The following is a 16591-nucleotide window of genomic DNA, read 5'->3' on the forward strand; positions in this document are numbered from 1 at the left end:
GCTGCCATTTTTATTTGGAAAGTGATATTTAGTTAATTATTTTTGCAGATGATTAATAGATAAATTCCTCACGTCCAGAAATTTATTTTAGAATTTTTGGGGTTCCAGATCTCGCGCTAGCTACAGATTACTACAGACTGTTCTGTTTTTGACAGATTCTGTTTTTCGTGTGTTGTTTGCTTATTTTGATGAATCTATGGCTAGTAAAATAGTTTATAAACCATATAGAAGTTGGAATACAGTAGGTTTAACACCAATATAAATAAATAATGAGTTCATTACAGTACCTTTAAGTGGTCTTTTGTTTTCTTTCGCTAAAGGAGCTCACGAGATTTTCTACTTTAAGTTTTGTGTTGTGAAGTTTTCAAGTTTTGGGTAAAGATTTGATGGATTATGGAAAAAGGAGTGTCAAGAGCCTAAGCTTGGGGATGCCCATGGAACCCCGAAGATAATCTAAGGACACCTAAAAGCCAAAGCTTGGGGATTCCCCGAGAGGCATCCCCTCTTTCATCTACTTCCATCGGTAACTTTACTTGGAGCTATATTTTTATTCACCACATGATATGTGTTTTGCTTGGAGAGTCTTGTATGATTTGAGTCTTTGCTTTTTAGTTTACCACAATCATCCTTGCTGTACACACCTTTTGAGAGATCCATACATGATTTGGAATTTGTTAGAATACTCTATGTGCTTCACTTATATCTTTTTGAGTTATATAGTTTTGCTCTAGTACTTCACTTATATCTTTTAGAGCACGGTGGTGGATTTGTTTTATAGAAACTATTGATCTCTCATGCTTCACTTAGATTATTTTGAGAGTCTTAAATAGCATGGTAATTTGCTTAAATAATCCTAATATGCTACGTATTCAAGATTAGTAAATTTTTTCTTATGAGTGTTTTGAATACTAAGAGAAGGCTGATGCTTGGTGATTGTTTTGAGATATGGAGGTAATAATATCAAAGTCGTGCTAGTTGAGTAGTTGTGAATTTGAGAAATGCTCGTGTTGAAGTTTGCAAGTCCCGTAGCATGCACGTATGGTAAACGTTATGTAACAAATTTGAAACATGAGGTGTTATTTGATTGTCCTCCTTATGAGTGGCGGTCTGGGACGAGCGATGGTCTTTTCCTACCAATCTACCCCCCTATGAGCATGCACGTAGTGCTTGTTTTTTGATGACTTGTAGATTTTTGCAATAAGTATGTGAGTTCTTTAGGAGTAATGTTGAGTCCATGGATTATACGCACTCTCACCCTTCCATCATTGCTAGCCTCTTCGGTACCGTGCATTGCCCTTTCTCACATTGAGAGTTGGTGCAAACTTTGCTGGTGCATCCAACCCCCGTGATATGATACGCTCTTTCACACATAAACCTCCTTATATCTTCCTCAAAACAGCCACCATGCCTACCTATTATGGTATTTCCATAGCCATTCCGAGATATATTGCCATGCAACTTTCCACCATTCCGTTTATCATGACACATTCATCATTGTCATATTGCTTAGCATGATCATGTAGTTGACATAGTATTTGTGGCAAAGCCACCGTTCATAATTCTTTCATACATGTCACTCTTGGTTCATTGCATATCCCAGTACACCGCCGGAGGCATTCATATAGAGTCATATCTTGTTCTAAGTATCGAGTTGTAATTCTTGAGTTGTAAGTAAATAGAACTATGATGACCATCATTCATAGAGCATTGTTCCAAAAAAAGGCCAAATAAAAAAAGAAAAAAAAGAAAAAGAAAGGCCAAATAAAATAAATAAATAAAGGGACAATGCTACTATCCTTTGCCACACTTGTGCTTCAAAGTAGCACCATAATATTCATGATAGAGAGTCTTTTGTTTTGTCACTTTCATACAGTAGTGGGAATTTTTCATTATAGAACTTGGCTTGTATATTCCAACAATGGGCCTCCTCAAGTGCCCTAGGTCTTCCTGAGAAAGCAAGTTGGATGCACACCCACTTAGTTTCTTTTGTTGAGCTTTCATACATTTATAGCTCTAGTGCATCCGTTGCATGGCAATCCCTACTCCTTGCATTAACATCAATCGATGTGCATCTCCATAGCCCATTGATTAGCCTCGTTTATGTGAGACTTTCTCCTTTTTTGTCTTCTCCACATAACCCCCATCATATTCTATTCCACCCATAGTGCTATATCCATGGCTCGCGCTCATATATTGCGTGAAAGTTTATAGGTTTGAGATTACTAAAGTATGAAACAATTGCTTGGCTTGTCATCGGGGTTGTGCATGATGAGAGCATTCTTGTGTGATGAAAATGGAGCATGACTAAACTATATGATTTTGTAGGGATGAACTTTCTTTGGCCATGTTATTTTGAGAAGACATAATTTCTTAGTTAGTATGCTTGAAGTATTCTTATTTTTATGTCAATATGAACTTTTATCTTGAATCTTTCGGATCTGAATATTCATACCACAATTAATAAGAATTACATTAAAATTATGCCAAGTAGCACTAGCGATGGCAAGGTGGTGACCAACGAGCCCGAAGAATCTGCGAGTCGGCGGTAGACGGGCCTCCGCTAGTATGGCCATCTAGACCGACAAGGTCTTTCAAGGCCTGGGGGCTGCAAGCGGGGCCTCGATCACTGAGACAAATACTTTCAAAACATATTTTTTGCTAACCTTGGAGCACAGGAGGCTCGTGTCCGGTAACATGCCCGCAAGGCGGCAACTGGCTTGTGCATGCCTGGGCGCGCCTGGTGAGGCGGCACCTCGGACCAGGATGGAGCCCTGGGAGCCCAGGGGCCAAAGGGGCTCAGGAGGGTCCCGGAAGCGGGCGTCGCGAGCCGACCAAGCGGCCCGCGGCCGATGCGGTGGCACGTTGCGCCGCTCGCTCGCGGTCGCCAGTCCAGAGGCCCCACCCAGGGCTGTTGGCCCTCAGGCTTGCTGGTGCGCGGCCCAAGGTGAGAGGCGGGGCCCTCGATCAGGAAGCAGGCGACTGCCTTGCGCCCCTTGAAGTCTCCGCTCGTGACACTCTCACGTAATAATGAGTGGGGCTGTACACACCCCGGAGTCTCCTGAGTGCTACCCCTGAGCCTCACGGGGATCCCACCCACGTCTCAGTGGAAGCCCCATGCTCCGCACTGGCGGACGACACGGTCCCCCTGATACGTCTCCAACGTATCTATAATTTTTGTTTGTTCCATGCTGTTATATTATCATTCTTGGATGTTTTACAATCATTTTATGGCAACTTTATATCATTTTTGGGACTAATCTATTGACATAGTGCCCAGTGCCAGTTGCTATTTTTTGCTTGTTTTTTACTTCGCAAAAAATCAATACCAAATGGAGTCCAAACATAGCGAAACTTTTTGGAGATTTTTTCTGGACCAGAAGACACCTGTTGGGCCAAAGAAGTACCAGAGGGGGCTCCGAGGGGAGCACAACTCACCAGGGCGCGCCTAGGTGGGTTGTGCCCACCTCGGTGGCCTCCTGCATCGCCTCTTTGCTCTACAAGTACCCCAATACTCCAGAAACCCTAGGGGAGTCGACGAAAATCAATTTCAGCCGCTGCAAGTTCCAAAACCACCAGATCCAATCTAAACACCATCACGGAGGGGTTCATCATCCTCATTGGTGCCTCTCCAATGATGCGTGAGTAGTTCATTGTAGACCTACGGGTCCGTAGTTAGTAGCTAGATGGCTTCCTTTCTCTCTTTTGAATCTCAATACAATGGTCTCTTGGAGATCTATTTCATGTAACTCTTTTTGCGGTGTGTTTGTTGGGATCCGATGAACTTTGAGTTTATGATTAGATCTATGTTTTTATCCATGAAAGTCACTTGAGTCTTTTGATCTCTTATATGCATGATTACTTATAGCCTCGTATTTATTCTTCGAATCTTTGCTTTAGTTAGGCCAACTAGATCGACTTTTCTTGCCATGGGAAGAGGTGCTCTGTGATGGGTTCGATCTTACGGTGCTTGATCCCAGTGATAGAAGGGGAACCGACACGCATGTATTGTTGCTATTAAGGATAACAAGATGGGCTCTATTTCTACATAAATAGATCTTGTCTACATCATGTCATCGTTCTTATTGCATTACTCCGTTTCTCCATGAACTTAATACACTAGATGCATGCTGGATCGCGGTCGATGTGTGGAGTAATAGTAGTAGATGCAGGCAGGAGTCGCTCTACTAATCTTGGAAGTGATGCCTATATAATGATCATTTCCTGGATATCGTCATGATTATTTGAAGTTATATCAATTGTCCGATAGTAATTTGTTTACCCACCGTATGCTATTTTTCTCGAGAGAAGCCACTATGAAATCTACGGCCCCGGGTCTCTTCTTTATTATATTTTCCTTCGCGATCTATTTTATTTGCTTTTATTTCCAGATCTATTAATCTAAAATACCTTGCTGCAATTTATCATTATTTATTTTATCTCGCGTTCCCGCGAGATCTATTTATCCAATCTACTACAATTTTACCTATCTTTTTACTTGTGAGGGATTGACAACCCCTGTCTTCCATCGGGTTGCAAGTATTTGTTCTTTGTGTGTAGGAGTTGTTTACATGGTATTGCGTGGTTTTCCTACTGGTTTGATAACCTTGGTCTCATCACTGAGGGAAATACCTACCATAGCTGTGCCACATCATCCCTTCCTCTTTGGGGAAATACCAACGTAGTTCAAGCTGCATCAAAAGGAATTTGTGGTGCTGCTGCTGGGGAGACATCATCAGCATCTACCAGGTTCCTAATCACAAATCTCATCCCCTTGCAATTTACATTATTTTCCATTTTCCTCTCGTTTTCCTCTCCCCCACTTCACAAAAAAGTTACTGTCATGGAAGTGTCACTGTAGATGTCCTCATGGAAGGACTTAGTTGTGGAGCCATTGCGACAAGGTTAGCTTGAAGGGGTTAAACGGGACAAAGGACACGGATAGTTTATACTGGTTTGGCCCCTTGCGGTGAAGGTAAAGGCCTACTCCAGTTTGAGGTGGTATTGCTAGGGTTTCGATTACCAGGGAGCAAACATGCTTTGCCTGGCTCTCGATCTGATGTTTCTTGCCCTAAGCCGCTGCCGGATCGTCCCCTTATATACATGGGTTGACGCCCTGCGGCCTACAGATTCCCGGCCGGCTTATATAACGTGTCTGGCTCGGTGACGTATCTTACATGCCTTATATTGAAGTCTACACGTACATGGTGGTTTAGACTTACGGGCCCTAAGCCGCCTCTGGACTTGGGCCTCTTACAAGCCTATCTATGAACCGTCATCTTAGTATGCTCTTGGGCTTCATAATAGATGAACCGCCATAATGGCTGACCCGGCCCCTCCTGGTCGGGTCATATCTGATAGTCATATCCCCAACATTAGGCCCCAGGTTGATTTGAACTCGTTCATGTCAATCTTTGACACTTAGACAGATCCTTCTTCATCTGCTGTAAAACATTGTAACCCACCATGACGTCATCTTCAGAAATTTTGGCAACCCGCCATTACGTCATCTGCCATTAACTTCGCACATGTCATAATGTATCTTTATCTTTAATGACCTTCCAAAATCGAGGCATTCAATCAGTTGGATAATCATCACTTGGCCTCCTCATTTTTCGTGCCCGCATGTCTACTCTTTCCCTTAGAAATAGGGTCAAACCGCCCCTTTCTCATTCTCCTCTCTTCTCCTTCTCGTCTTCTTCTTCCTCGCGATGCACCAGCCCGCACGAGCTCCGCCGTCGTCGACCTTCGTCTTCTGCCTCGACTCCGGCCGCTGCATCACCCTGAATCATACCAGAACACTGCGGCACTCCTCCGTTGTCTCATCATCTTCAGTAAGTCTCCTTTTTCCCCATAACAGATATGTTGTTTAGGGTTTCAGTGTTCATCACCGTTTCCTCCCTTTCTCCTTTCTAGATTGCGTAGTTTTCATGTGAAAATAACATAGGTCCTGTGCGGTAGCAGTTTTCGCACCCGTTTTTGATATTAGAACATATCCTCATCGCGACAGATCTCCTCTGGGGCACCTCCACTTTCCTGCTGCTGCCTCTATAGGTTTAGAATTTATTTCCTTTTTCTGAACAGTTGCAGATCTGAACTTATAGCTGTAATATGTGAACCCTGTTTGTCCAACACTTAGTAGAATTTTGTTCTTTGTCGGATTTTGAATACATGTATATGCCATGGCGGCTTATATGTCCGGCTTATAATCAACCATATGTCATTAGTCCTCACTTAAGCCGCCATTCTGAACGTATACTGCAACTATTAACTTGTGTTTTCACTAACTGATTTGAACCGGCAAATTACTTCCTCCTTTTAGGTTTTCCTTCTTTCACCATGCCGCCAAAGACAGACTATACATGCAATTGGGTCCCCTCCATCGTCACTGAGGGCACATTCAAAGACTTTGTCAAAGTCAGGTACTTACCCGCAAAGAGTGTTATGCATTACCGCATCCCTGAACCGGGCCAGGAAAAACCTCAGCCAAAGGATGGCGAAGTCATTATATTCACGGATCACATGAACCGGGGCTTCTCCCCACCCGGCTCTAAATTTTTTCGGGATGTTCTGCACTTCTTCCAACTCCATCCTCAAGACATCAGACCCAATTCCGTGTCGAACATTTGTAACTTTCAAGTGTTCTGTGAAGTATATCTTTAAGAGGAGCCCAACATTGATCTCTTTAGAGAGTATTTCTATTTGAACCGCCAAAATGAATTTACCAACGGACCCAGTTTGGAACTTTGCGGAATATTAATTCAGCGCAGAAGAGACGCCATTTTCCCTTATGCACTCCTGTCGAGTCACCCGAAGGATTGGAATCAAACGTGGTTTTACTGCAAAGATACCTCTCCGGCTGACGAGAATCCACTACCGGGTTACCGTGTCGAGCGCCTGGACTCAAAGCGCAATCTTCCTGAGAAGCTTACCACCGCCGAACATGCAAAAATTGCTCCTACCATCGCAAAGGTTACAGCTCTGCTAGGGAACGGCTTAACCAGTGTTGACCTGGTTAGGTGCTGGGTTTCTTGGCGGATAATCCCTTTAAGTCGCCGCTCCGGCTTAATGTGCACTTACACTGGTGATGTAAAGGATCCACTGCGCCATAGCTCTGCACCGTTAGCTGACGAGGCAGTAAATGAAATGGTTAAGTCCCTTAATGAAGATCCATATGATTGCCTCAAAACGGGTCTGGCCCCTTTCTGCAAGCTTAACCCGCCACCAGATGTAAATCTCTAAGCTTATTTACCTTTACCTCATTATTCAAGCATTTTACTCAACATTTGATAACTTGTACATGCTAAATCTGATTTTTGGAAAAAGGCATATGATCATGAAGCTACCAAGAAGGCCAGGGCTGCCAACAAAGCCGCCAGGAAAACCGTCAAGAAGACCAGCAAGAAGAAGAAGAAACCAAGCGCCTCTGATCTGCTTAAGCTCGATGACACCTCTGAGTAAGAGGTAGCCCTTGACTCTCTTGGCTTGCTTTTCAACCATCTTATTGACACTGACTATTATCAGGATGACACGGGAGCCAGCCAAGCATTTGAAGAAGAGGTAACTATTATTTCCTCCGACTTAGAACCTTTGCCAAGACAGAAACTTCGGCGAGTAACCCGAAAAGTAAGGTTTTCACACCCCTTGGCTTATTTAGATCCTCACTTTCTTTTGAAACGATAGCAACACGAGAGTCGACGTTAGACCCGCACCAGTGGAGGTGAAGAATTATCCTCCGGTACCAAACACTCCCTCTCCTCGTAAACGTCAAAATGAGGTTCTTTTTAACCTTAACTCTTTTATTTACTAGTGGGTCTCTTTCGCCAGCCACTCAGTTCCTTTGACTCAAACTTACAAGAGGTTTCTCGTTCTTCCTCTGGCGATTCATCTCAAACCCAGCTGCCGGCTTTTAAGACTGCCCCCGGGTAATAACAATTATCTTTATCCTGTACTTTTATACCCTCACCATTATACTGATTTGTCCTAACTCTTTCAGTGGGCAAGCAAAGCCTAATAAGAGAGAAAAGGTGTCCAAGCTAGTTGAAGACCCTAAAGTTGCTGAGCCATACCAGCAAGCTTCTGCACCAAAAGCCTCTGAAAACAATCAAAAGATCCTGCTTTGAACACTCAAGCTGAAATGCCTGAACTTTCTGTTGATCAAACCAACATTGATCCTTCAAATACTGAACCGTCAAGCTCACCTAAACCGCCAGAGACTTATGCTGATGACATTCTGATCACTGGCACTGGTTTTGCTGAACCGGGGAACCCAGCTATGTTAGCCAGACATTCTGCCAAGCAAGAAGTTATGGAGAGATGGAAAGTGAGGTTTGATATCTCCCACTATGCTCAATTGAGCGGCAGTGAAATATTGTCTGGTTATCTTAATCAAGTACACTCCAGCCGTGATTTGGAAATTGAGATGGTGAAACAGATGCACCAAAAGTATGAGGTATGTCATCCGACTTACATAAGTTATGTATATCCTGCTAGCCCCCAAGTCTTCTGATTATGATAAGAATGAATAATCTGTAGACTTAGAAGAATCATAAGCTTATGTCCTAGACTCCCTACATCTCTGGTTTAAAACTAAACCGGATGCTGAAATAGCATAATTTTGCATTCGTAGTCCCCAAGGGCTAGTTTAATTAGTATGAATGAGTTGGTCCTATTTATCACTATGTAAGAAAGTAGAGTTTAACTGCATAGCCCCCATGAGTCGGTTGAGACTGTTTACAGCACATCCGGCTCATCATTATGAAGATACAAGAAATATGCATTAGCCCCCAAGTGCCAAGTAGTGTTGCTTGCAAAGTACTTGGGACTTTATTTATGAGAGTCGTTTCTTTGAAAAATTGTTTTGACAAACATTAGCCCCAAAGTGCCAAGTGTTGTTTCTTGCAAAGGACTTGGGACTTATATTGTTGTAATCCTCCATGAAATATGTTTGATAAATCTGTGCCGCATGCAGGCTGCTACTGCTGAATTGGAATCTCAACTGAACGATGCCAAGACCCGGCTGGCGGCTCAAGAAAATGAGACCTAGAAAGCTGAGTCGAAATTCCAGCTTAGTGTGGCTAAGTCGGAAAAGTTGAAGACCGGCTTTAAGGCAGAGAAAAAGACTTGGGTTGAAGAAAAGACTGCTTTAACGCAGCGGGCTGAGAAAGCAGAAGCAACTCTTCAGGAGGTGACCACTGAGCTCTCTGGCTTAAAACACTGTGTGTCTCAGATGGTTTCTGCTATCTTCGGTGAGTCGCCTTGTTATTCATCCAAAGTGAGTACTTGTCGCCATAATGTAAGCCGCCATTTAACCAATCTGTAACTTGCTCAGGTCCCAGGAGCAACAACCTTAGCCAAGACACACTTGTGAAGCTCAAGGCGGTCTATACTCTTGTCGAGCAATTGTATACTAGAGCTCAACGGACATTGGTTACCATCTCCCCGGTTAATCAAGGACCCAATCTATTAAGCGATGTGCTGAAGAAATTATCAATCTTGAGCACCAGGATTCAAGAGATAAAACGGTCATGCGCGAGAGCTAGTGCTGTGATGGCCTTGAGCCATGCTAAGGCGTGGGTACCGGAATTAGACCCAGCTGATGTAGCCAGCGGGTATCCAAGCCTGAAGGAGGACGGTACTTCTTTTGATCCATAGGACTTCGCTACTTGTGTTAAAGCAATCCATCCCCATGCGATAGTTGTTGCCGAAGAGACCAACCTCTCCAAATATCAGCCGGCTTATGATGCAGAGAATCAAAAGATGCATACTCCCGCGTACAAAGTGATGGACTTAATTCCGCCGATTCGTAAGCACACTTTCGCTCCTGAAATTGACCCATCCAATCTGATTGACGACAAAGCTGAATTCTTTGCCTTGCGTGGCTTTGATTGGTCCAAACCAAACTTCCAGACGGCGGAGGAGGAATAAGAACCGGCAAGGGATGAACCGGAGGCCTCCCATCAGCAAGGTGAAGAAGATTGAACCACCAGGCGGTTTAAAGACACCATCTTTGAAAAACACTTGATCTCATTTTGGCTCATGGAGCCATGTAATAGGCTAGTTAAAACTTGACTTTGCCGTGCCATCGTGCACGTTTCTGTTTTGCATAATATTGCTGATCCACCGGTTTAAAAAACCATTATGGGTATGATAGTCTTTGATATATGCAGATTTGAATGACCATTATCCTGCATACAAAGAAAAAACACGAGTGCCCTGGCGGCTTACTGCCAGGCGGGTCATGATACCCAATTGAATCCGCTGGGGAAAAATAGTCCATAACCAGAACCGGTCTGACACTTGCTTAATAAAATGACATACCTGTGGTATATACTTAACTGCCGGCTTATCAGCTTCGTGCAGTTTAGAGGTGTTAGAGTTATAACCCCGACCATAGGATTCAGTACACTCTGGCGACTTAAGATCTGCCCTCCCGACGGGTTGTATAAAACCAGATTATGCTTCAAATATGAGTCATAAATAGGGCAGCTGGACCCGACTTAAAAAACCAGAAGACAACGAAAGAACCAAATACAAATAAGAAATCAGAAGAGATTCGAGGCTTTTGTAGGCTACCAAGCCAAAGTGTCTTCTTCAATGAAACTAGCCTGAGCCACTGGATTGTTCATGCTGCTGTGAGCCTGACTCACAGTGTGCCCAATCGAAATTTGAACCCTGTATAAAGTCTGGTCTTACTCAAAGACTTATCAGGAGTACGCGGGGCCAGAGTAACAGTATCACGGGCCGATTTATCCAAGTTCCAAGGAAGGCGACTTATGAAGCCTGGATCCATCCTGACTATCTATAAACCGTGCTCTCACATGACAAGCCGCCGTTTGAACCTTAATCGAGCTCAGATCTTGGTCGAATACGCCGTAAAGACTGATCGTTAAGAGTTCGGCGGGTCAATCAGGATGACCTAATGGAGCTGAAGCAGCTGGTGTACAGGTAGGATGACATGGTCAGAGTTTGTTCTCTTTGGTCAAATACACCTATGTTTGAACAAACCTGGTCAAGAGGGTAGTAACGCTATGCTTTCTTTGGTCGAATACGCCTATGTTTGAGCAGGAGGCCCCCAAGTGACATACTTACAAGTGTGGCATTGAGCCGATCAAGAGGGTACCAACAGCTATGTTCTCTTTGGTTTATACACCTATGTTTGAACAGGAAGCCCCCAAGTGACCTTATGAGTTTTGGCATTGCGCCAATCAAGAGGGTACCGACAGCTATGCTCGATGAGCAGGAAGCCCCCAAATGATCATTAGGGACCTATGTTTGAGCTGTGATGTGCATCCAACTCTCTTTGGTCCCTAAGGTTGTGGGCGTCGAGCCTCTTAAATGATGATAAAGACTCAGCTTCGAAGAAGTGAAATGACAGAGGCCCTGAATTGTCAGGGATGCTGGCTTTATTATACTGCTTATAATATATACATCAGATAACTATGTACATCATGAGAGCCGGAGGCTCAAGTATAGTAGGTCGAAGATGAGCGATGTTCCATGGCCGACGGGTCTCCTCCTCCAATGTGCGTGAGTCCTTGTTGTCTCGAATGTCGATAAGGTAATATGACCCATTATGCAAATGCTTGCTGACCACAAAAGGTCATTCCCAGGGTGGTGACAACTTATGCATATCTGTCTGATCTTGGATGAGCTGGAGCACTAAGTCGCCTTCTTGAAAGGTTCTGGTTTTGACCCGGCGGATGTGATAACGCCGTAGATCTTGCTGGTAAATCACCGAATGAGCCGCTACAAGATCACGCTCTTCATCCAATAGGTCAAGTGTGTCTTGACGCGCCTTTTCATTGTCAGCTTCAACATAAGCCGCCACCCGAGGTGAGTCATGACGGATGTCACTAGGGAGAACCGCTTCTGCCCCATAAACCATGAAGAAAGGCGTGTAACTTGTAGACCTATTGGGGGTCGTGTTGATGCTCCATAACACTGAGGGTAACTCCTCCACCCAACAACCCGGCGTTCTCTGCAAAGGAACCATAAGCCGGGGCTTGATACCTCACAGAATCCCCTGATTTGCTCGTTCTGCCTGCCCATTGGATTGAGGGTGAGCCACAAAGGAAACATTAAGCCGGATGTGCTCCCGTTGACAAAATTCTTCCATGGCGTCTTTATAAATATTAGTGCCATTATCGGTTATGATGCTGTGTGGAAAGCCGAAATGGAAGATCACCTTCTTCATGAATTGAACCGCCGTTGCAGCATCACATTTACCGACCGGCTCTGCTTCAACCCAGTTAGTGAACTTATCAACTGCCACCAAGAGGTGGGTCTTCTTATCCTTGGACCTTTTAAAAGGCCCAACCATATCCAGCCCCCAAGTTGCAAATGGCCAAGTAATTGGAATCATCCTCAATTCTTGAGCCGGCACATGAGCTCGTCGTGAAAATTTCTGACAGCCGTCACATCTGCTTACCAAATCCTCAGCATCAGCGTGCGCCGTCAACCAATAGAACCCATGACAGAAAGCCTTGGCCACAAGAGATTTAGAGCCAAAATGATGACCACAATCTCCTTCGTGGATCTCTCGTAAAATCTCACAACCTTCTTCAGGAGAAACGCAAAGTTGAGATGCCCCTGTGACACTGCGATGGTGCAACTCCCCATTGACAATCATCACGAGTTATCTGTCTGGCCAAGACCTCATCCTCTGGTAACTCACCCCGGGTCATGTAAGCCAAATACGGAACCTTCCAATCAGGAATAGCATGGAGAGCCGCCACCAATTGTGCTTCCGGGTCAGGAACAACGAGATCCTCCTCCGTAGGTAATTTGACCGAAGGGTTGAGTAAAACATCCAAGAACGTGTTAGGTGGCACTGGTTTGCGCTGTGACCCTAGCCGGCTTAAATTGTCAGCCGCCTCATTCTTCCTTCGGTCAATATGCTCAACTTGGTAACCCTTGAAATGACCTGCTATGGCATCAACCTCTCGTCGATAAGCCGCCATAAGCGGATCCTTAGAATCCCAAGTAGCAGAAGCTTGCTGAGCCACCAGATCTGAATCGCCAAAACACCTCACCCGGCTTAAGTTCATCTCCTTAGCCATCCGAAGACCATGGAGCAAGGCCTCATACTCAGCTGCATTATTAGTACAGGGGAACATAAGCCGGAGAACATAAGAAAACTTGTCACCTCATGGGGAGGTCAAAACAACTCCAGCCCCCGAGCCCTCTAACTGTCTAGACCCATCAAAATGAATAGTCCAATATGTGTTATCCGGCTTTTTCTCAGGCGCCTATAATTCTGTCCAATCATTGATGAAATCCACAAGTGCTTGAGACTTGATGGCTGTACGTGGTACATACTTTAAATCGCGAGGACCAAGTCAATGGACCATTTAGCAACTCGGCATTTGGCTTCCCTGTTTTGGATGATATCTCCTAAAGGAGCAGAACTAACCACAGTGATGGGATGACCCTGAAAATATTGCTTAAGCTTCTGGCTCACCATGAAAATCCCATACACAAGCTTCTGCCAGTGTGGGTACCTCTGTTTGGACTCGATAAGCACCTCACTGATGTAATAAATTGGCCGTTGGATCGGGTACTCCTTGCCTGCCTCCTTTCTTTCCACCATGATGGCTACACTGACAGCCCGACTATTAGCAGCCACATATAACAACAGAGGCTCCTTATCAATAGGGGCAGAAAGCACGGGCGGCTCAACCAACTGTTTCTTCAGATCCTCAAACGCTTGATTAGCAGCATCACTCCAAACAAAGTGATCTGTCTTCTTCATCATATGATAAAGAGGAATAGCCTTCTCACCCAGCCATCTTATGAACCGGCTCAGAGCCGCAATACGACCTGCCAGACACTGAACATCATTAACACACCGGCATAGCCAATGAAGTAATGGCTTTGATCTTCTCCGGGTTAGCTTCAATGCCTCTGTTAGAAACCAAGAATCCCAAGAGCTTGTCTGCTGGCACACCAAAAACACACTTAGCCGGGTTGAGCATCATCTTGTAGACCCGGAGATTGTCAAACGTTTCCTTTAAATCATCAATCAGAGTCTCCTTCTCTCTTGACTTCACCACAATGTCATCTACATAAGCATGAACGTTGCGCCTAATCTGATTGTGAAGGCAATTTTGTACACACCGCTGATAAGTCACTTGGGCACTCTTGATCCCAAAAGGCATAGACACATAGCAGAAGGCTCCAAACGGAGTAATGAAGGCTGTCTTATCCTGGTCCTTAACTGCCATCTTGATCTGATGATAACCAGAGTAAGCATCCAAAAAACTCAAATGCTCACAACCTGCCATAGCATTAATGATTTGATCAATACGAGGGAGAGCAAAGGGATCAGTCGGACAGGCCTTGTTCAAGTCCGTGTAATCCACACACATTCTCCAAGTCCCATTCTTCTTGAGTACTAGCACCGGGTTAGCCAACCACTCAGGATGAAAAACTTCAACGATAAACCCGGCCTCTAAGAGCCAGGCCACTTCATCACTGATGGCCTTCCGCCTCTCCTCATTAAATCGGAGAAGAAATTGCTTGACCGGTTTAAATTTCGGATCAATATTAAGAGTGTGCTCAGCGAGTTCTCTCGGTACACCCGGCATGTCTGAAGGCTTCCATGCAAAGATGTCCCGGTTCTCGCGGATGAACTCGATGAGCGTGCTTTCCTATTTCGGATCCAGATTAGCGCTGATGATGAACTGCTTAGACGAGTCGCCATGGACGAAGTCAAACAATTTAGTATCATCTATCAATTTAAATTTTAACGAAGGATCATGCTCAGTAGTTGGATTTTTCAAGGACATCATGTCTGTCGGGTCAATATTATCCTTGTAAAATTTTAGCTCCTCCATTGCAAAAACCGATTCAGCATAAGCCGCATCCCCTTCCTCACACTCTAGGGCCACCTTGCGACTCCCATGCACTGTGATGGTGCCCTTGTAACCCGGCATCTTAAGCTGCAAATAGACATAACAGGGCCTCGCCATGAACTTAGCATAAGCTGACCGCCCAAATAGAGCATGATAAGGGCTTTTGATTTTGACCACCTTAAAGGTTAAAGTCTCAGATCAGGAATCATGCTCGTCTCCAAAGGCAACTTCCAAAGCTATCTTACCCACTGGGTAAGCCGACTTACCCGGCACCACACCATGGAAGACAGTGCTTGACGGCTTAAGATTCTTATCTGTCAGTCCCATGCGACGGAAGGTCTCATAATAAAGGATGTTAATGCTACTATCTCCATCCATGAGCACCTTAGTAAACTTATAGCCCCCAACCTGAGGTGCTACCACCAGAGATAGGTGACCCGGATTGTCAACCCGGGGCGGATGATTCTCATGAATCCACACAATAGGCTGCTCTGACCACCGTAAGTAACATGGCACCGCTGGTTCAACAGCGTTCACAGCCCTCTTGTGTAGCTTCTGATCCCGTTTACACAAACTGGTAGTGAAAACATGGTACTACCCACTATTCAACTGCTTTGGATTGCTCTGATAACCAGACTGCTGCTGTTGTTGACTTCCCTGATTACTCTGCTGATCGTAACCACCCTAGTTACCGTGACCTTGAAACCCGGAACTTGAACCGCCGCCTCCATGGCCCAGGCCATGAGAACCGGACCCTGATCTGCCATTTGGGCCATGGTGGCACTGGATGGACTCCCTAAAGCTTCTCATGATGCTGCAATCCTTTCACGAATGAGTAGCCGGCTTCCGATCCGTTCCGTGTTTCGTACACGGCTGATTTAACATCGCCTCAAGGTCGAATCCCGTCCTCGGAGCCATCTATCCCTTACGACGCTGGTTATAATTGCGTGCATCGGTGTTAGCCACAAAGTCAACAGCTTTGCGCTTACTGTTGCCGCCCTGATTGGTAGAATTATATTGTTGTCCCTTCACGCCGTTACTCTTCTTTCCCTTCTCCGATCTTTCATCTTTAGAATCAGGGTCCTTGGTACCATCAGAGTCGGCATACTTTACAAGAGCCGCCATTAACTCCCCCATATCATTGCAATGACGCTTGAGCCGCCCAAGCTTCTACTTGAGTGGAATGAATCGACAATTCTTCTCCAACATCAGAACCGTCGAACCAACATTGATATTATCTGAAGAATGGAATGAATCGACAATTCTTCTCCAGCTGGTTGTTGACTCACCCTCATCCTGAACACAAGAAACCAAATCCACAATCGACATAGGCTTCTTGCACGTGTCTTTGAAATTCTGGATAAACCGGGCCTTCAGCTCCGCCCATGACCCGATGGAATTAGCCGGCAGCCCCTTCAACCAGGTGCGAGCCGTCCCCTCCAACATCATGGTGAAATACTTAGCGTATGCAGCCTCGCTAACATCCAGCATCTCCATGGCCATCTCGTAACTCTCCACCCACGCCTCAGGGGGTTGATCGGCCGTGTAATTAGGCACCTTACGAGGGCCTTTGAAATCCTTGGGCAGACGCTCGTTTCGTATAGCTGCCGTTAGACACGGCACACCGAAAGCCTTGGAAGTCACTCCCGCCTCCACTGAAGCTGTTGGGTAAACCGACGCGTGCTGGTGAGCCGCGAGTTGAGCCGCCAGTTCGGCCTCCCGATGCGCTCTATCCTAGT

The sequence above is a fragment of the Triticum urartu genome, chromosome 7A (assembly GCF_056163025.1).
Source record: "Triticum urartu cultivar PI428250 chromosome 7A, HENAU_Tu73, whole genome shotgun sequence".
In the NCBI taxonomy this organism is placed as follows: domain Eukaryota; kingdom Viridiplantae; phylum Streptophyta; class Magnoliopsida; order Poales; family Poaceae; genus Triticum; species Triticum urartu.